Here is a 22,169-nt window from a genome sequence, read left to right as displayed (position 1 = left end):
TGAAAAATGGAGACTTGTAAAATATTTTTATGATGGTTTGACTCCCTCTAATCGTCAAATGATTCAATCTATGCATACTGGAAAATTTTTAAAATTTCAAGGACAAGAGGCGTGGGACGCCCTTGAAGATTTATCTGTCAATTCACAACAATTGAATTATTTTGATCCTAGGTCTAGGTCAACTAATTCACCAAAAAGAGGAGGAAGGTATGAAGTAAAAGAAGAATTAGACTTAAGAACATCCTTAGATAAATTAGCGAGAAAAGTAGAAGCTTTAGCCATAAGCCAAACTATAAACTCTCCAATTCAACCTAGAAAAGATGTTTGTTCTATATGTTCTAGTCCTTGCCATAATGCACAATCATGCCCTTCCTACCAAGAAGCCTTTTCTGAGGAGGCCAATGCACTTCATACTTATGGGAAACCAAATGATAGCCCATTTTCGTCCACCTACAATCCAAATTGGAGAAACCATCCGAACTTTTCATGGAGACAAAACCAACCCCAAATGAATCAAGGGCACCAATACAACGCACAAAACCAAGCTCATGCCCCACAAAATCAACCATATCCGCAACAAAGAAAACCTTCCTTAGAAGATACTTTACAAAAATTTATGCAATCCACCCAACAAATCCTACAAAATCAATCTCAATCTATTACCAAACTCGAGACACAAGTAGGACAACTCGCCACTGCTTTAGCTGATAGAGAAAAAGGAACATTCCCTAGTCAACCTATCCCTAATCCAAAAGGTCAATATGAGATAGGAAAGTCTAGTCATAATGGAGAAGTCAAATCAATTTCAACTCTTAGGTCTGGAAAGAAAATTGTCAAACCCGATTACATACCCGAGGTTGAAAATGAAAAAGAAAAAGAAAAGAGTCAGCCTCCTAGTTCTAATCTCAATGACTCATCAAACAAAGAAACTCCAATCCATCCTTTCATTCCAAAAGCCCCATTCCCACAAAGATTACTTCCAATTAAAAAAGGCAGCCAATATAATGACATCTTAGAAGTTTTTAAACAAGTTAGTATCAATATCCCTTTCTTAGATGCCATTAAACAAATTCCTGCCTACTCTAAATTTTTAAAGGATCTTTGTACTGTTAAAAGAAACACTAATGTTCCTAAAAAGGCGTTTTTAACTGAACAAGCTAGTTCCATTATTCAATATAAGAGTCTTGTTAAATATAAAGATCCTGGGTGTCCCACAATTTCATGCATTATTGGTGATCATTTTATTAACAAAGCTTTACTTGATTTGGGTGCTAGTGTAAATTTATTGCCTTATTCTGTTTATAAGCAACTTGGTCTTGGTGAGCTAAAACCTACCTCTATAACTCTTCAATTAGCCGATCGTTCTGTAAAAATTCCTAGAGGCATTATAGAGGATGTTTTGATAAAAGTTGATAAATTTTATTTTCCTGTTGACTTCATTGTTCTTGATACTCAACCTGTGGAAAATATGCATGCTCAAATTCCTATCATTTTAGGTAGACCATTCTTAGCTACATCTAATGCAATCATAAATTGTCGTAATGGTGTTTTGAAATTATCTTTTGGAAATATGACTGTTGAATTGAATGTTTTTAATGTGGTTAAATCTGTTGAGTGTGAAGAAGTGCATGAAGTTAACATGATAGATAGTATTTGTGAAAATGATGGAAATGACTTATTTGATTTTTGTGAAAAATACTTTGGTATGAACTTGCATGTTGATGACTCTAATGATGATGTGAATTCTTTGGTAGAGCCTATACCCTTAAATGAAACCAAAGTTGAACCTTTTTCACCCTTAGGTCATGTTCAATCAATTTCTGAGTCTCCAAAGTTAGACCTTAAACCTTTGCCAGAAAATTTAAAATATGCTTTTCTAGGAGAGTTTGAAACCTTACCTGTTATCATAGCATCCGCTTTAGATAAAGAACAAGAAGGTAAATTGTTAGATGTCCTTAGAAAACATAAAGAAGCCATAGGTTGGACCATTGGAGACATTAAAGGAATTAGCCCATCCATATGTATGCATAGAATCCATCTAGAAGAGAATGCTAAAACCTCTCGGGAATGTCAAAGAAGATTAAATCCAAATATGAAAGAAGTAGTTAGAGAAGAGGTCATAAAATTGTTAGACGTAGGTATCATTTACCCTATTTCTGATAGTCAATGGGTTAGTCCAGTTCAAGTTGTGCCTAAGAAGTCTGGGATCACAGTTGTTGAAAATGAGAAAAATGAATTAATCCCTACTAGAGTACAAACAGGGTGGAGAGTGTGCATAGATTATAGAAAGTTGAATAATGTTACTAGAAAAGACCATTTTCCATTGCCTTTTATTGATCAAATGCTTGAACGATTAGCTGGCCATGCATATTATTGTTTTCTTGATGGGTATTCGGGGTATAACCAAATCCCCATCGCCCCAGAAGATCAAGAAAAGACTACTTTTACATGCCCTTTTGGAACTTTTGCATATCGTCGCATGCCCTTTGGATTATGTAATGCACCTGCGACTTTTCAAAGATGTATGATTTCGATTTTTTCTGACATGGTTGAAAGATTTCTTGAAGTATTTATGGATGATTTTTCTATGTTTGGTTCCTCTTTTGATGAATGTTTGCACCATCTTTCACTTGTTTTAATTCGTTGCAAAGAGAAAAACCTTGTGCTTAACTGGGAAAAATGTCATTTTATGGTTAAAAAAGGAATTGTTTTAGGTCATGTAATCTCATCTGATGGAATAGAAGTTGATAAAGCTAAAGTTGACCTTATTTCAAAACTTCCCCCACCTAAAACTGTGAAAGAAATTAGATCATTCTTAGGCCATGCCGGTTTTTATAGAAGATTTATAAAAGACTTTAGCAAAATTTCTCGGCCTTTATGCCATTTACTTGGAAAAGAAAATGCTTTTGTCTTTGATAGTAATTGCCATGTTGCCTTTGAAAAATTAAAAAATTTGTTGACTACTGCACCCATTATTCGACCTCCTGATTGGAAAATACCTTTTGAAATAATGTGTGATGCTTCTGATTATGCTATAGGTGCTGTCTTAGGACAAAGACTTGAAAAAATACCTCATGTAATTTACTATGCTAGCAAAACTTTAAATGATGCTCAATTAAATTATTCCACAACCGAAAAAGAATTGCTTGCTGTTGTTTTTGCATTGGAGAAATTTAGATCTTATTTGTTAGGATCTAAAATTATTGTCTATTCTGATCATGCTGCATTAAAATATCTCTTATCGAAAAAAGATGCTAAGTCTCGTTTGATCCGTTGGATCCTGCTTTTACAAGAATTCGACTTAGAAATACGTGATAAAAAAGGATCTGAAAATGTTGTTGCTGATCATTTATCTAGACTAGTTGTTGAAACTATACATGATTCCACTCCTATCACTGAAACTTTTCCTGATGAACAATTAATGCATATTTCTTCATTACCTTGGTATGCTGATATTGTTAATTATTTGGTCACTAAAGAAATACCATCTCATTGGTCTAAGCATGATAAATCTAAATTTTATTCTGAGGTGAAAAACTTTATTTGGGATGATCCTTACTTGTTTAAATACTGCCCTGATCAAATAATTAGAAGATGCATTCCAAACTGTGATCAATCTAAAATCATATCTTTCTGTCATGATCATGCATGTGGAGGACATTTTAGTGGTAAGAAAACAGCTGCTAAAGTTTTACAATGTGGTTTTTATTGGCCTACTATCTTTCATGATACATATGTTTATTGTAAAGCTTGTGAACGTTGCCAAAAGTTAGGAAGTTTAACTAAAAGAAATATGATGCCTTTAAATCCTATTCTTATTATTGACATATTTGATGTTTGGGGCATTGATTTTATGGGACCATTTCCTAACTCTTTTGGTAATCTTTATATTCTTGTTGGAGTCGATTATGTGTCTAAATGGGTTGAAGCTATTGCATGCCACACTAATGACCACAAAGTTGTGCTTCGTTTTTTGAAAGAAAATATATTTTCTCGTTTTGGTTCACCACGTGCTATAATTAGTGATAACGGTACACACTTTTGTAATAGGCCATTTGAACATTTGATGAAACAATATGGCATTACGCATAAAGTCTCAACACCATATCACCCACAAACTAGTGGTCAAGTTGAAGTGTCTAATAGGGAAGTTAAGCACATTTTAGAAAAAACTGTGAATCCAACTAGGAAAGATTGGTCCTTAAGACTCACTGATGCATTATGGGCGTATCGTACCGCGTACAAAACACCCATTGGCATGTCACCCTACAGACTTGTGTATGGGAAGGCGTGCCATTTACCTGTTGAGTTAGAACATAGAGCCTTTTGGGCAATTAAGCAATTAAACTTTTCTTTAGACAAGGCAGGTGAAAAACGAAAACTTCAACTAAATGAACTAGACGAAATTAGGAATGATGCTTATGACTATTCAAAAAAGTATAAGGATCGCATGAAATTTTACCATGATAAAAATATTTTGAGAAAACATTTTTATCCAGGTCAGAAAGTCCTTTTATACAACTCTCGTTTGCATCTATTCCCGGGAAAGTTACGCTCTAGGTGGTCTGGTCCTTACATTGTTCGTATTGTTTTTCCACATGGAGCTATTGAAATTGAAAATCCTAAAAATGGTGATATATTTAAAGTTAATGGACAAAAATTAAAACCATTTTTAGAATTAAAAACTGATGAAGTGGATGAGATACTCCTTGAGGACCCTGTTTACCATGCTCTTTGAGTCCTATTTGATCTTGACATTTATTTGTATTATTGTTTTATGTGTGATTTAATTTTTGTTCGTTGTATCTTGTTCTCTCTTCGCAATGCACAATATCAAGGTACGACCATTCTAAACTTTACACTCTTCTCAATTTAATTTATATTTCTATTTTGACACATTGAGGACAATGCTTAAATTAAGTTTGGGGGTATCAAGTTTTATTGTGTTTGTTTTGTGTTATTTATGTTTGCTTTGTATTAATTTTAATGTTTTGTGTTTTATCTAAGTTAGTCATGTTTGTTTGAAAAAAAAAAATATATAAAAATTTTATTTATATGTTGTTGTTTTGTAATTTTTTTTTAATTTGTTCATTTTCATAAAAAATTTAAAAAAAAAAATTTTGGTGATATTTTTAATTTTCAATGATAAAAATCCTGATTGAGTTTGAATTTAATTCTCTTAAAAATATGAATAACTTTTAAGCTTTGTTTTTAATTATAGGGTCAATTTTGCTTGTAACAAAAATTACATTTTTTCATAAACACTCTTATTTCCTATAAGTTTAAGTGAAAAATAATTTTAATGAAAACATATTTTCTAAAAGCAAAATTGACAATTTAATTAATTACATAAGCTTAAACTTTTATTCATAATAATTTATGAGAGTTATTTTCATTGTGCAATTTTTGAGAAAATCATTTTTATATCACCAATAAAAATAAAAAAAAAAAATAAAAAAAAAATAATAATAATATATATATGTGTATTTGAATTTGTCTTTTACTTGAGGACTAGCAAAACTTTAAGTTTGGGGGTGTGATAACTCTACAAAATAGAGTTATTTTACCATATTTTATATGCTAATTGTTGCTTAGTTCTTGAGTTTTTAATTAACTTATTAAGTTTTTAAGTAATTTTGCATTTATTAGTCTTATTGTAATTTTCTAGATTTTTATATGTTTTTATAGATATTTTATTGTGTTATGTTATAGTTTAATTATTTAAAATTAATATTGTTAAGTAATGAGTTAAAAGATGCAATTTTGAGTTTAAATGTTATGTGAATTAAATTTTAATTAATGTTTTCATGGGAGTTATATGGTATATTTTATTAATGAAAATATTTAATTTTAATTTAGTTTATAATTTATTTTGTAGGATAATTATTTCATTTGTGGCATTTTTGCGGAAGAAACAAAGAAATTGTAGCATTTTTGTAACAATTTCGGCCCAGCCACGTGAAGCCCAGGCCCGTGCCTCCTGCCCAGGCCCAGCCCGCATTTCCCAGGCCCAGCCCGCCTGCCCTCAGCCGTGCCCTCTTCCCCCTGCAGCTTCTCACACCTGGCTTCCCTTGCACCAACCGTTTCTCTCCTTCAGCATATATGCTTCCTTGTCGCCAGCTGTCACCCAAGTCAGCTTCCCAGCCTCTTCACGCAGCAAGCCAAGCTCTCTTCACTCCCTGCCGAGACTTCAAACCACTTGAGCCATCCGTACGGCCCAGCTGCCTTTCTCCACTTCACTCCATCATCAACTTCATTCCTTCGCCAGCCCAAGCAGCCAGTGCCCAGGCCCACTCCAGCCCCAGCCCCAGCCCGTCCGTACGGCCCAGCAGGCCCCTAGGCGCCCCAGCCGCCTGTCACTGCTCCCCAAACACCCCTTGAGCCCATAAATTTACTCATTGTCCCCTTGTCTAAAATGCCACATTTTTACCCATTTTCTACACAATTTTTACCCCAAAATCATCATCACTCCTACAATTTACCCCTACTTACCATATTATTATTAATTTAATCAATTTACTTAATTTAAATTGATTATTTTAATAATCTCATTTTGGCTATAAATAAGGGTTTTGAAGACCATTTTTGGGTGTGCTTAATGTTTTGGTTACCATCTTTTTCTCTCATTTTCTCTCTACCATTCTCTCTTCCATTTGGGTTTTTCAAGAGCATTTTGCAAGTATGTATGTCATTTATTTTGTAATTTCTACTCTAGTTATGTGCTTCTAATCTTTTTCATAAGATTATTAAGATCATGATGAAGCAACTTGTAACTAGGTAATATTTATGTTGTATGTTGATTTCCCTTGTAATACAACAAAGTTTATGGATTTTTCTTCTACATATATTTCTTTCATCTTAAATATCTTGTATTTTAGATTGTTAGAACATATTTACACTTTGTTCTTCATTAGTGCATAAACATAATATTCTTTGTGTAAGATGTGTCATTAAATTGTACACATCCATGCTTAGAACAAAAATATTATGTTTTGCCTTATAAATAATGTTCATTGATTTATTTGTTATTTCATTAGATTGATTTACACTAAATGCTTTGAAATTATAATTTTGAAAAGTGAAGAAAAATCCTAACTTTTTATAAGAAATTTGTGTTTAAAATTATAAATCTTTTGGAAAATGATAGTTTAAATTATTTTAACTATCACTAAAACTTGGGAATCAATATACTAATAAATATTATTAAACTTACATTTTGTGGATTCTAGTATCTTAATAATCTTTTCTTTTAACACTTATTTTCAACTCATTATTGGTTTATTTTCATTATCTTAAATAGCTTTATTTTTCAATCTTTTATTTTATGTTCATAATATTAAAACTTATCAATCTTTGGAACTAGGTTAGAATTTATTACTTTTGATTTAAAATAGTTTCATTTTCGATTTTAGACAACTCCTTTGGGTTCGACATCCTTGCTTACGATCACTATTCTATATGGACGATTCGTGCGCTTGCGATATATAAATTTTTAAACATACCTGTTTTGGGTCCATCAGTCTGTATTTTGGAAATTTTGTAAACCAATTTTTAAACACTGTTTTTTTGGGATCCCATATGTAAATCTGTTTGAATATATGAAATGCATCTTTTGAGACCAAAACCATTTTAACCCTAGCACATTTATGGTTTAGTGACACATTTGGACTAAATGACTTGATTAGCAAGTCTTGCACCTTTACAAGTACACAATGTAGTGGTCCTGGCTATCCAGGGCGTTACAACTTGGTATCATATCGTCCTAGGTTTAAGGGTTCCTGAAGACCAGCTGGACATGTACATTCGCTGCTAGAGACAAGCTCGATTCAGGGTTTGGTAATGTGTATATGTGCTTATATGCTTATATGCCTGGAATGAACTATGATTGTTGTTATCTGTTGGATTAATAGGAAGCATGGGATACTGATAGAGCCTGGCTCTTGACTGCTGTGTGAAATATTAAGGCATGCTTATTAGCATTGCTATGCATGTAAATGAATATTTGGATGACTAATTGCATATTGTGAATGGATGAATGTTTATATCATAGCAGTTGCGTGATGATGTTGGGGTATGCTTATTAGCAGCCGGTGCATGTGGATAAATGCCTATATGTTGATTGTTTGTGTGTGGTTATGTTCAATTGGTGGATTTTGGAGAAGCTTTTACCATGTCATCATGGTCTGATTGCCGAGTCGTTGATTGCAGATTGACTTGGATAGCTATGCGTCCAAGAAAATCTACGCAACTAACTGACACTAGGTCTGGGACTGGGGGTGATGACTAGGGTCAGATTCCTCCGCCAGTCCCTGAGAACTGGCAGCAACTCATGGCAGATATGCAGGCTCAGTTGCAGAACGAAGATGAGCAGATCCATATTCTACGACAGCTTGCTCCATCAAGGAGTGCTACCCATATTGTACCACCTGCTGTGGTACCGGTTGTACAGTAAAGAGAGGTTGGAAATAGGTGGGAGCCGTTATATGAGCGGTTCAGGAAGCAGCAACCCCCAATCTTTGAGGGTGGACCAGACCCATTGAAGGCCAAGCAGGGGCTGACTATGATTACGACTATTCTGGATTTCATGAGAGTAGAGGGGCATGATAGAGTGGCATGTGCCACTTATATGTTGAGAGAGGATGCCCGCTTCTGGTGGGAAGTGGCATCGTAGACCAGGGATGTTACCGCTTTGAGTTGGGAAGGCTTCAGAGACTTTTTTAGCCAGAAGTACTACAATGTTGCCGTCAGGGCAGCAAAAGTTAATGAGTTTATGGGTTTGGTGTAGGGAAATATGACCGTTACTGAATATGCCCTAAAATTTGACAGACTTGCAAAGTTTGCACCAGACCTTGTGCCTACAGATGCTGCTAGGAAAGTGTAACGACCCAAATTCGCTAATAAGGCTTAAGGGCCTTGATTAGTGTGCCAGGAGGGCAGGTTGGGATTTATGTGTGATTTTATGAATTAAATGCATGATTATGATTTAAAGCATGTTATTTGGCTATTTGTTTAACTGAGAGGCATGGCTATGTTTACTAGTAAGCATGTAGGCCCGAATCGTGTTAGAAGGGCATAATTGTAATTTTGGCCATGTTGGGCATAACTGTATTGATATGTGATAATTGTATTATGTGAATTGTACCACGTGGGTGTGGTTGTATTATTGTGATGCACGTGCCGAGACGGTCCTAGAGAGCTAGTTAACTTCAGGGTCACAACGGGATTTCTATACCCGGCTCGGGAGGAGCCTAGGGGTACCTCGGGAATTTTATGGTTAAGTTGAGATTTAGCGGGTAATGGTTATTGGAGATTTAGTAACCTGGGTAACCATTAGTTACTGCTGAGAGTAACAAGTTTTAGAAAGAAAATGGTAGAAATGAAATAGAAATGAAAAGACTTAAGTACCCTTGAGGTTTAAGTAGGAAATGATAGGCAAGGAGGGGCAAAATGGTCTTTTGGCAAGGGTTATAGACAAAATTCAGCTGGGATTTAGGGGAGTTCGGTTTGGGCATTTATATCACTTGAGGCTTGATAGAAATTGAAGAGAAGAAAGAGAAGGAGAAAGAAGGTTAGGGCAAGAAGAAGAGGAGAAGGAGAAGTGAGAGTCTAGGAGGAGATCAAGGAAGCTTGGTGTGGATTCTTGATTGAGGTAAGATTTTTAAACATCCTTGGGTTTTCTTTTCTGTTGTGGTTTAAGATTTTGGAGCCATGATTTAGGATTTTCAAGCTTGGGTTGTGTTTTTGGCCTTTGGGTTTGAGTTTTCTGAAATTTGAAATCAAATGGGTGATTTTGAGTGTGATTGTGTAATTGAGTTGGGTTATGATGTTTATGGGTTGATGTATGGTTTATTTGGAGTCTTGAGTTGGTTTTGGGGCTTGGGTGTGAGTTTGGGTTGATTTGGGAAGGTTTTAGCTCGGAGAAAACGCAGGAGAAAACCCAGAATTCGGGGTCTGCGAAGGCGTGCCGCGACACAGGTTTTTCGTGCCGCGGCGAGGGAGCCTCTGACTGATGGGTGTCGCGGCACAAGGATGTGGTGCCGCGGCACAAGGCTAATTTCAGAGCATCATTTTTAGCCAATTTTAGGCCTTTGCTCTAGGGGTTCGGGGGATGTCTCCGGGGTGTTGTTTTAAGGTTTTAGAGGTCTCGAGAGTGCGGGATTGGTCCCGGGAAGTGGTTATGATTGATTAGAATTTAAGGAAGATTCTTGTGTGTTGTGACTAGGTTTTCGGGAGGCTCGTGCTTGAGGACCGTGCTCGCGACTTTAGTGCATCAGGAGGCTCGGAATGCAGGTAAGAAAACCGTAACACCCGAGATTAGGGCATGGCCCCACTGTGTGATTGTAGGGCATGGCCCCGGATTGTATTACGTGCAAATGCTTAACCTTAAATGAACCGTGATGTGTGTGAATGTTTATTTTGAATGTACTATATGTGTGATTATGATGAATTGAACGGCAAGGGCCGAGTACGGCGTAGGACGGGGCGGCCGTGGGGCCGAAAGTAACACGCAGCACATGGGGTGCTTATATTCAGGGTGGGACCCAAGGGATACATGAGTTATCCTCGCGGTGAGAACCGAAACTCCAGGCTTTGGTAAGGCCTTGGGGGCGGCATGGCCGTACTTGTTTATTATGATGGTTTTTCCTATGTGTCAGTGAATTATGCCAACTATTTGATTTGCATATGTTATGTGTTATTTGGGTTTTCTTGCTGGGCTTCGGCTCACGGGTGCTCCGTGTGGCAGGTAGTTGCAAGGACTGAGTCAACCAACCATGAGTACGGAGAGCGTGAAGCGACGCGTACATGTTTGGCCTGCCCGACTGCTTTGGTTGGGGGTTTATTCGAAAATGGCTGTAATAATCTATGATTTCATGATTTCTCAACTGTAACCTTATTTCAAGATGTAATTAGTTTTCAAACCTTATTTTGGGATCCCAATTGTTTAATAATAGAAGTTCTAATGAAACGACGCATTTTCAAAGATTACAGCCTTAACTTTTAATTAGTCACACTTTTGTTTCAAAACCTCGGTTAGCGAGTTCATTGCACACTGTTTTGTCTTAAAAATTCACTTAGTAACAGCTCTAAGGTAGTAGGGCGTTACAGAAAGATAGATTTATTAGGGGGCTTAATGCTATGATAGCCAGGGATGTTAGGATTACAACGGTACCTGGGGGAACAACTTATGCCCAGGTCGTTGAGAAGGCTCTTACCGCTGAAGAAGCGAAAAACAAGATTTGGAAAGAAAGTGCGGTGAGGCGCCAGGGTCGCAGAGTGGTGCCTCCGTATTCAGGGACAGGTAGGGGCGGATGCCCCAATGACTTCAAGAGAAAGACTCCTGACACTTCGACCGTTGCTGGTCCTGGTGGGAAGGGTTGGGGTGGACAGGGTGGCCGTCAGGGTGGAGACGAGGCATGGTGGATTTATCCGGAGTGCCCGAGGTGTAGAAGACGCCATCAGGGCGAGTTTCGGGCCAAGGCTTGCTTTGTGTGCGGAACAGTGAGGCATCTCAGGAAAGACTACCCAACAGTGAAGAAAGGTGAAGCAGAAAAGGTGGATAGCTTGACACCAGCTCGAGTATTCACCTTGACTCAGGCAGAGGCCGAGGCTAGTCCCTCGGTAGTGACAAGTCAGCTTTCTAGTGTTGGATCTCCTTTTACTGTATTGATTGATTTTGGTGCTACACATTCCTTTGTTTCTAGTAAAGTGATTGATAGATTGTGTAGACCTAGTGAATATCGGAACGTAGGGTTTGGAACTTTATTGCCTATAGGGGAACTAGTAGTTTCTAGGAGATGGATCAGGGCACTGCCAGTGATGGTTGATAGTAGCGAACTTTCGGTAGATCTGATTGAGTTAGACATGGAGGATTTTGATATGATCTTAGGGATGTAATGGTTGGTCAGGTATGGAGCTACTATTGACTGCAGGAAGAAGATGGTGACTTTTGAGCCTCAGGGCGAGGATCCTTTTGTCTTTGTGGGTGTGGTGTCTGGTCCCCGCGTACCCATGATTTCGGCATTGAGAGCCAGAGACTTGTTACAGGGTGGACGTATAGGTTTTCTGGCTAGTGTGGTGGATACTGGCAGGGTTATGACAGCAGGGCCGAGAAAGACCAGATTAGTATGTGAGTTTTTGGACGTATTTCCTGAGGATCTACCAAGGTTGCCGCCGCGCAGGGAGATTCAGTTTGAGATTGGGTTGGCACCGGGGACAGAACCAGTATCACGGGCACCATATAGGATGGCACCAGCAGAGTTAAAGGAATTGAAGATACAGCTACAAGAACTTCTGGATTTGGGATTCATCAGGCCTAGTTATTCTCCATGGGGCGCTCCCGTGTTATTTGTTAAGAAGAAGGACGGGACTTTGAGAATGTGTATAGACTATAGAGAATTGAACAAGTTGACTATCAAGAATAGGTACCCTCTACCAAGGATTGATGACTTGTTCGATCAGCTGCAGGGAAAGACGGTGTTCTCAAAGATTGATCTTCAATCTGGTTATCACCAGCTGAGGATCAAAGATGAGGAAATACCAAAGACGGCCTTCCGGACACGGTATGGGCACTATGAGTTTTTGGTCATGTCCTTTGGTTTGACCAATGCCCCAACAGCTTTTATGGATTAGATGAACAGGGTGTTCAAGGACTTCTTGGATCAATTCGTCATTGTCTTCATCGACGACATCTTGGTTTACTCCATTTCAGAGGCAGAGCATGAGCAACATCTTCGATAGGTTTTACAGAGGTTAAGGGAGCATCCGCTATACGCTAAGTGTAAGAAGTGTGAGTTTTGGTTGCCAAAGGTGACTTTTCTTGGGCATATAGTTGGCGCAGAGGGGATTAAGATGGATCCGCCTAAGGTAGAAGCAATAAGAGATTGGCCGAGGCCAAGGAACGCCTTGGAGGTGTGGAGTTTCCTTGGGTTGGCAGGGTATTATAGATGGTTTGTAGAGGGATTTTCAAAGATTTCTTCATCAATGACAGAGTTGACGAGGAAGAATCAGAAGTTTGTTTGGTCAGAGAAGTGTGAGAACAGTTTCCAAGAATTGAAGCGACGGCTTATTTCTGCACCCATGCTGAGTCCTCCTTCGGAGGAAGGAAAGTTTGTAGTCTACTGTGATGCATCGAGGATGGGTTTAGGCTGTGTGTTGATGCAGAATGAGAAAGTTATAGCTTATGCATCACGGCAGTTGAAGGAGTATGAACAGCGGTATCCAACTCATGATTTGGAACCAGCAGCAGTGGTATTCGCACTGAAGGTGTGGCGTCATTGTCTGTATGGGGAGAGGTTCGAGATATACACTAACCATAAAAGTTTGAAATATTTCTTCACTCAGAAGGATCTGAACATGAGACAGAGGCGTTGGTTGGAGCTAGTTAAGGATTATGACTGTGATATCCTTTACCACCCAGGGAAGGCCAGTGTGGTGGCAGATGCGTTGAGCTGGAGGGGCCCAGGACAATTGTATAATTCCACCCAGATCTCGAGAGAATTAACTGATGAGATGGCTAGGGCAAAGATAGAACTGGTGGTAGGCCAGTTAGCTAATATTACCTTGTAGTCGACCCTGCTAGAGCGGATCAAGGAGGGTTAGTTGGTGGATGCGCAGTTGTAGGAGGTTAGACAGCGCGGGGACAACTAATGATTATTCTATTTCTGAGACTGGTCTGCTTCGATATCAGGGACGGATTTGTATTCCGACAGATGAGGGGATCAAACATGAGATACTGGATGAGTCTCACACTACGCCATACTCGCTTCATCCAGGTACCACGAAGATGTATCAAGATCTACGAACATTATATTGGTGGTCTGGGATGAAGAAGGATGTGGTAGAGTATGTGGCTAGGTGTTTGACATGTCAGCAGGTAAAGGCTGAGCATCAGGGACTAGCGGGATTGCTTCAGCCTTTGGGTATCCCAAAGTGGAAGTGGGATGAAATCACTATGGATTTCATGGGAGGACTACCCAGGACAGTGGGACTTTGTGACTTGGTGTGGGTGATAGTGGATAGATACACCAAGTCAGCTCATTTTTTGCTAGTGAAGTCAACGTACTCAGTGGAACAGTATGCAGAGTTGTATGTGAGGGAGATAGTTCATCTCCATGGGGTTCCAAAGTCTATTGTATCTGATCGAGATCCTATCTTTACCTCCAAATTTTGGGGATCTATGCAGAGAGCCATGGGGACTCAGTTGAAGTTTAGCACAGCTTTTCATCCTCAGAATGATGGCAGTCTGAGAGGATGATTCAGGTATTGGAGGCCATGCTTAGGGCGTGTGTGATTGACTTCGAGGGATCTTGGAGTAAGTATCTTCCGTTGATCGAATTCTCATATAATAATAGTTATCAGTCCACGATTGGGGTGGCTCCTTATGAAATGTTATATGGGAGAAAGTGTAGATAGCCCATTCATTGGAATGAGATGGGTGAGAGAAGGTGTTTCTGTGAGTTCCACCACTGAGAAGGGTGAGGAGATTTGGAGTAAAGGGCAAGCTAAGCCCTTGGTTTGTTGGGCCTTTCAAGATTCTAGAAAGGATTGGGCAGGTGGCTTACAGGTTGGCCTTGCCACCATCGCTGTCAGGAGTTCATGATGTATTCTATGTCTCCATGTTGCGAAAGTATGTTTCAGATACGACACATGTGCTGAAGTACGAGGACTTAGAGTTGCAGACAGACTTGACCTATGAAGAGGGACCAGTTCAGATTTTGGATCAGAAGGAAAAAGTCTTACGGAATAAGACAATTCCGTTAGTTAAAATGTTGTGGAGAAATAGCAAGGTCGAGGAAGCGACCTGGGAGTTAGAGACAGCGATGCGGGATCAATATCCTGAGCTATTCAGGTAAATTTCGAGGACGAAATTCTCAGTAGGAGGGGATAGTTGTAACGACCCAAAATCACTAATATGGCTTAAGGGCCTTAATTAGTGTGCCGGGAGGGCATAATTGGCTTATGTGTGTATTTATGGATTTAATGCATGCTTGTATGATTATATAAATGTAAATGTGGTTAAAAATTATATTTTTAAGAACCACATTATTATGTGGGTAAATCTGCAGCGGGCGACTTGAGGCGATCCTAGGGAGCTAGATAGCGGGAAAGTTACAACGGGGTTTAATATTTGACTTTGGACAAGTAAAGGGGTATTTCAGGTATTGGACGGTTATTTAGATTATTGGGTTATGAAAATAAATAATTGGAGATATATTTGAGGTTAGGAAGTCTAGGTGGGAATATTGGGGAATTTTACTATTTTTCCCTCGGGGACGTTTTCGGTACCTCGAGCCTTGGGATTAGCTTAATTGCTTAAGGATAGACTTAAGGAGCTATAGAAAACAATAGAATATAAAAATAGACCGAATCTTTCCTTTTCCTCTCTTTCTCTCTCTCAAAGGAAAAACACAGAAAATTTAGAGGTCTTGGTTGGAATTCAGAGAATTGAAGCTGGGATTAAGAGAATTAGTTTAAGGATTAACAAAGGAATTCAACCAAGAACTGAGGTAAGCATTGAATCCCATTTTCTATTGTTGAATTCTGTGGTTTTGAGTGTGTTCTAAGAGGTTTTGGGTTTTGGAATTTGAAGATTTAATTGAGACTAGAACTTTGGAAGTTAGCCCAGAAATCTCTTGAAGGATTGATTCTGCAGTTGAGGTAAGCTCGAATTTAAGGTTTAATGGCTAAGTTATAGGGTTTCCATGGCTGGGTTGTGTGTTCTTGAGTTAGAAAGTATCAGTGATTGAAATAGGTTTTTGATGAGTTTTTAGTCTAGGTTTCAGCTGGGTTGTGTTGCTGGAATCTTGGGGGAAGTCTTTGGATAGTTGAGTTGGGGAATTGGGGTAGTTTTGGATGAGTTTGAGTGAGGTTTGAGAGTCAAAAATGGAGGTTTTTCTGGGTTCGAAGGGGTCGAGCCGCAGCATATTTCTTGGTGAGCCGCGACCCTTTGAAGATGGTGTGTGCTGAGGAATGAGGGCGGGCCGCGGCCCGTGTTTGTTTTTGAGCATGGGGGAGCCTCTGGTTGGGGCCATGCCATGGCATGGGTGGCTAATGCCGTGACCCTTAAGGGATTTTAGGATTTTGAGATTCTAGGCTTGGGAATTTAACCTAGGGTGCTCGGGATTGAATCTTTAACCATGTTTGGTGAAGTTCACTGTTCCAAAGACTAGAACTTTGTCCGGAAGCCCTTTTAAGATTATTGATGGTACTCTTTATTTTGGTTGTGGCTAGGTTCTAAGCTAGGGCTCGGGGATCAGATCGCGCTCAAGGAGTATCGCTCTTAGTCAATACATTTGGAAGCAAAAGGTAAGAAAACTACACCCGGTTGTGTATTTGTAACAGGACTAAGGGTTCCCTAATATGTATGCTTTGGAAAGGATGGTATTATGCCATGTAAACAGTAAACCAACGGCCTAAGAGTGCCAAAGGTTACACTAGCGCACAGGGCGCGACTCAGCCACTAGTAGCCGAGGACAACTTATTATGCACTGAGCTTAGTTTAAGTGGGCCAGAGTCAGTAGGGTAAACAGAGGGTGCGACCTATGTTGTCGGCCCTAGTTATTATGTGACTTGACTGTTATTAATGATTGATTGCATCTTTGATTCTGATTACATGCTATGTGATTAATGTGGAATGTTAAGTGTTTGATCATGCTTAAAGGGTTATTCTCTTGTTATGATTGTTGTGATGTATATTATATTTTCTTGCTGGGCCTTGGCTCACGAGTGCTACGTGGTGCAGGTAAAGGCAAGAGCAAACTTGATCAGCTCTGACTAGGAGAGCTCTGCGAGCGGAATGTACATGACCAGCTGCTTAGCCGCCACGGTTGTGAGGATAACGGGCACAGAAGAGCTATAAACGTCTGTTTTGCCTTAGAGTGGCTGATGGTAGTCTGTATTTTGGAAATTTTGTAAACCAACTTTTAAACACTATTTTTTTTTGGGATCCCATATGTAAATCTGTTTGAATATATGAAATGTATCTTTTAAGACCAGAACCATTTTCACCCTAGCACATTTATGGTTTAGTGACACGTTTGGACTAAATGACTTGATTAGCAAGTCCTGCACCTTTACAAGTACACAGTGTAGCGGTCCTGGCGATCCTGGGCATTACAATATTGGAGATTATTTGATATTGAGATATATAACTGGTGATTAGTTAGGTATCGGGAAGTAAGCAGTAAATATTAAAGACACTTGAGGAATTAGTGGGAATCGGGAGTAATGACAGAAATGCCCTTAGAGTGATTAAAAGGTTTAATTATTATTGGGAGGGCAATATGGTCATTTGGCTTACAAAGGGATAGGTTATATTCTGCTTTATGGCTTTAGTGGAAGTTTTAGAAAGACTCAGAAACTAAAGGAGAAGAAAAGAAGAAGGAAGGAAGGAAAGAAAAACATAACACTTGGAGCTATCACCTTCTCTTTTTCGGTTGGGTCTTCTCTTCACCATTTCTAGAGGAATTTGAAGCTATAAATTCTGAGGGAGTCACAGCTGGGCTTTGGAACCTTGATCCTTGAAGAAGTTGTAGAGGGTTAGCTGGGATTAACCATCAAGTTAAGGTAAGGCTTAAAGAGTTTAGTATGAGTTTTTCTGATTTTGATGAGTTGTGCTTGAATTGAGTTTTGGATGGGAATTCTAGGGGGTTAAGCTTGAAGAATTAAGGAGGTAAAGGCTGGAGGGATGCTAAGGGTAACCCAAGACCGAATTCCCCACTTGAGGTAAGAAATTATGAGCATGAACACTTGAATTTCTGGGCTGTTCTTGTTTCTGGTTGAATCTTTGAGTTCTTGGGTTCAATGGTTGTTTTCTTAGTTTGATGATGAATGTGGTTAATTCTTGTGTTATTGGGCTGTATGGGGTAAGATATAGGTGATGGTAGACTCAATTTGGTGTGTAGTAGAGGTTTGGAAGGGTTCCAAGGGATTTTGGTTCGAGGAAAATCGAAGAAGGAAAAAAACAGAGTGTTGCTGGTCTGTGGCTAGCACTGTAGCACTAGCCTTTGGGCTCTACAGCGCTAGGCTTGGGTTTCCTGGCGCTTTTGGTTCTGCTTGTAGTGCTACAGCGCCCTCTCTGAAGCGCTGTAGCGCTACCTTGTTCCCAAAAAAGGGTTTTTGGGTTATTTCTTAGGGTTTTTGCCCGGGGGCTCGGGGTTTGATTCCACCACCCCGTTTGTTGGAATTAGGGCTTCCCGAGGGCTCGGGGTTGGTCCCGAGGCTAGGTTTTGGATTTGGGGTTTGGTGATGATTCTGATCTATGGATGTGACTAGGTGCGCGCTAGGGTTCAGACGGGATCGCGCTTGAGGATCAAATTGAACAAAGCTAGTGAAATCTAAAGGTAAGAAAACTGCACCCGGTTATTTGATTGTGATGGGACTAAGTACTCTCTATATCTGTATAATGTCATAGATGGTATTATGCCATGGGACATGTGATAAACGGCCTAAGGGTGACGTAATCAATATTTGCTCACAGGGCCCGACTCAGCCACAGTAGCTGAGGACAGCTTAACATTCACTAAGCTCGGTTTAAGCGGGCCGTAGTCAGTGGGATAAACAGAGGGTGCGGCCTAAGGGCATTAACCCTGGTTATCATATGTGATTTGATTATTGATATGAAGTGATGTGCTTAGTATGTTGAATACTTGATTAATGTGAGTATTTGGAATGTTGAGTATATGAGAATACTGTATGGGTTATCCGGTTGTTTGTTTGATGATTATGCTCTGTGATTGTGTTTTCTTGCTGGGCCTTGGCTCACGGGTGCTACGTGGTGCAGGTAAAGGCAAGAGGAAAGTGGACCAGTCCTGAATTGGAGAGCTTTTGGGCTAAATGTACATAGTCAGCTGATCGGCCGCCACGGCCGATGGGTGATACAAGACGGGGAGAACCTAAATGTCTATTTTGCCCTTAGAGTGGCTAGTAGTTGTACTTATGTCTTTAATATTTTTGTAAACCGTCTTTCAAACGTTATTACTTTTGGGATCCCATGTACAAAAATGTTCAAATATTAAAAGCAACCTTTGTGACCAAACTTTTTTAACCCTAGCTCAATTATAGTTTCAGTAACACGTTTTCAACTAAATGACTTGATTAGCAAGTCTCACACATTTGTAAACACACAGTGTAACGGTCTTGGTTATCTAGGGCATTACACGTTTCTTGATAATACTCAGCGACAGAAAGGATTAAAGAGTTAGAGAAACTGAAGGAATGACTCTTTCATTCTGCTGCGTATATTGTAAGTATTCTTATCTTTCTTTCTCTTTGAATTCAATTTTAGAAATATGTTCTAGGTTATCTCATATTAATTTGTTTAATATTAGATCTACATGAAAATAAATAAAGATCCTGTATAAGTTTTCCTAATAATGACATATTATGTTGGGCATGGTTTTGATTGGGTATGTGAAATTAATGCTCTTAGTTCATTGGAGGTTAGTTCTGTCTCCATGAAAATTTTGGATGATTTCTCAAATTTGATTATAGGTGGGAGCAAATGGGCTATCATATGGTTTCCCATAAGCTTAAAGAGCATTAGCTTCCTCAGATAATGCTTCTCGATAAATAGGCAATGAAGGACAAGATTGGGTATTATGACTTGTACTAAAACATAGAGAACAAACCTCATTCCTAGGTGTCACAGGAGCATTTCTTATTTGACTTATTGACATAGCTTCTACCCTTCTAGTTAAATTTTCTAAAGATATTTTTATATCTATGCCATCTTTTACATCATAAATTCCCCATCACTTAGGTGCATTGGATGCTTTCGATATAGGATCTAGAAAATTCCACTGTTGTGAATTTACCGACAAGGTTTCAAGAGACTCCCAAGCCTCTTGCCCTTGAAATTATAAAAAATTTCATGTATGCATGGATTGATACATTTGACGATTTGAAGGAGTTAGACCATCATAAAAATATGTTACTAATCTCCATTTTTAACATCCATGATGTGGGCATTTTAACAACAAATCTTTAAATCTCTCCCAATACTCGTAAAGTTCTTCATTATCTTTTTGGTAAAATTCGGAGATTTCTCTCCTAATATTATCAGTTTTGGACATGGGGAAGAATTTTTTCAAAAAATTATCAAATAATTTGTCCCAAATAGTTATGGTATCAACTGGAAGGAGTTTAATCAGGCTTTAGACTTATCTTTTAACGGGACTAGAAAAATTCTAAGCCTAATAGATTCATGAGAAAAAATTTGAAATTTAAAAAGTAGAACAAATTTATAAGAAATCTTTAAGATGCATGTAGGGATCCTCTCTATCTAACCCATAAAGAGATAGCAACAATTGAATTATAGAGGGTTTAAGCTCAAAATGGGTAGCATTAGTTTCAGAAAAAATAATGCATGATGGAAGATTAGAATAAATGAGAGAGAAATACTCAATAAGAGTTTTTTCCCGAGCAACAAGAACTTATTGATTTGTTCCATAACGTCTAAATTTTCACTTTTAATTTCAATCAATGATAATCTTCTTTTAACAAGACGTTTTTTAGAATTTTGTTCCCAGCGACTCACACACCAAATATTACTTTAAGGAGATAGAGTTATTATATTAGCAATTATAATAATAGTGTTAAAATAAAACAAAAAGTCAGGAGGTAGTGCCTACCATAAATATGATAATAAAAAAACTAAAAATAGAATACTTAATAATACTAATATTAATATAATATATAATATATATTAAATATTATAATAATATTAACAATATGTATAATATATACTAATTAATTCAGATATTAATTTTATATATAAATATACGTAATATTTATAATACTTATATTAATATAGTATATAATAATATCAGTAATAATAATAACAATAATTAATAATAATAATAATATAACTAATAGAAGAATTGAACTAACTTGAATTAAAGTAGCTTTTCTTCTTGCAGTTTCCCAACAACAGTGCCAAAAATTTGTTGGACCAAAAAGTGGTATGTTTTGAAATTTATCAACTCGCAAGTGCACGAATCTTTAATTTAGTATAGAAGTTGTGTAAGCATGAGATCGAACCCAAATGAATTGCATAAAAATTCAAGAAAAATCGTTTTAATCTAATTTTTTTTAATTCTAACCTAGTTTCAATAATTATGATATTTTTGGTAACAAACTAAACTTTTTATTATATAAAAATAAATAACTTAAAATTATTTTAATAAATTGAGTAAGAATTATTAAGATTTCATATTCCATCTAAGTATAAATAATAAGATTTATTGATATATTAATTCTCATAATTAATATTAGAAAATAATCTAACTAATTTTACTAAAATAGATTTTTCTTCGCTTCAAAAGTATTACCTCTAAGTATTAAATGTGAGACAATATAATAAAACTACTAATAATAAAAAAATATTATTTTTAGCAAAATATATAACCAAACTTTAATAATTTCTAACTATAAAAAATACTTGATATTAAAGATGAAAGAAATTATTGAGAGAAGCAAAAACCATTAACATTATATTGTACTATTGAGAATCAATATAAAAATAAATACTTAATTAAATACATTAGCTTTCATCATCCATCTTAATAAGAAAACAACATAGAAACCCATAACAAAAATAAGTAAAAAAAACAATGTCTCTGAGCATGCACAACTTTTTCTCTAGATTTCTCCATTTGGAACTGTTTCTATTTTCTTAAAACCTAAGCACCTATTTATAGTAAGATAAAAAGACTAAAAGTGAAATAAAATTTACTATAAATTGCATAGGGTAATTTTGTAAAAAAAAATATATTAACTTTCGCACTTGCCACGTGTCACAATTTGGTTGGTTGAATTTGGGCAGCTGGACACATGTCAATTGGTTATTGGTTGAAGTGTATAACAACTTGGACACTTGGCAACATGTGAGACAAAGGCAAAAAGCATCTCAGCAAGCTTTTTGGGCAGTGGACCAATCTCGGCAGGGTCGTGTGAGCCAAACTCTTGGCTAGTGGCAGGCGCGTGTACCACAGGCGCGCTCGGGCGAGTTACCTCCAGGGGAGGTAGTTTGGGTCTTGGGCCGTGTGGGCCTGTTGTTGGTTTTGGGCTTTCTCTTCTTTGCAAAAATGCCAATTTTCTTTGTTTTGGGCCTTAAATTTGTCATTCTTTAATTCATTTTCAAATATTCCAAAAAAATGCTAATTTTTTCT

General features: G+C 37.8%; 1 non-coding gene across 1 annotated transcript; it reads left to right on the top strand.

The window, feature by feature from the left end:
• The first annotated feature begins 19,950 nt into the window (after window positions 1-19,950).
• Window positions 19,951-20,057, top strand: LOC133798916 (small nucleolar RNA R71). The gene has a single exon (XR_009876132.1). It is a non-coding gene; the product is annotated as a small nucleolar RNA R71 (small nucleolar RNA).
• The last annotated feature ends 2,112 nt before the right edge of the window (window positions 20,058-22,169 follow it).

The sequence above is a fragment of the Humulus lupulus genome, chromosome 8, assembly GCF_963169125.1.
Source record: "Humulus lupulus chromosome 8, drHumLupu1.1, whole genome shotgun sequence".
In the NCBI taxonomy this organism is placed as follows: domain Eukaryota; kingdom Viridiplantae; phylum Streptophyta; class Magnoliopsida; order Rosales; family Cannabaceae; genus Humulus; species Humulus lupulus.
Note: the sequence above shows the minus strand (reverse complement) of the source record. Positions and strands in the feature narration are given on the sequence as shown.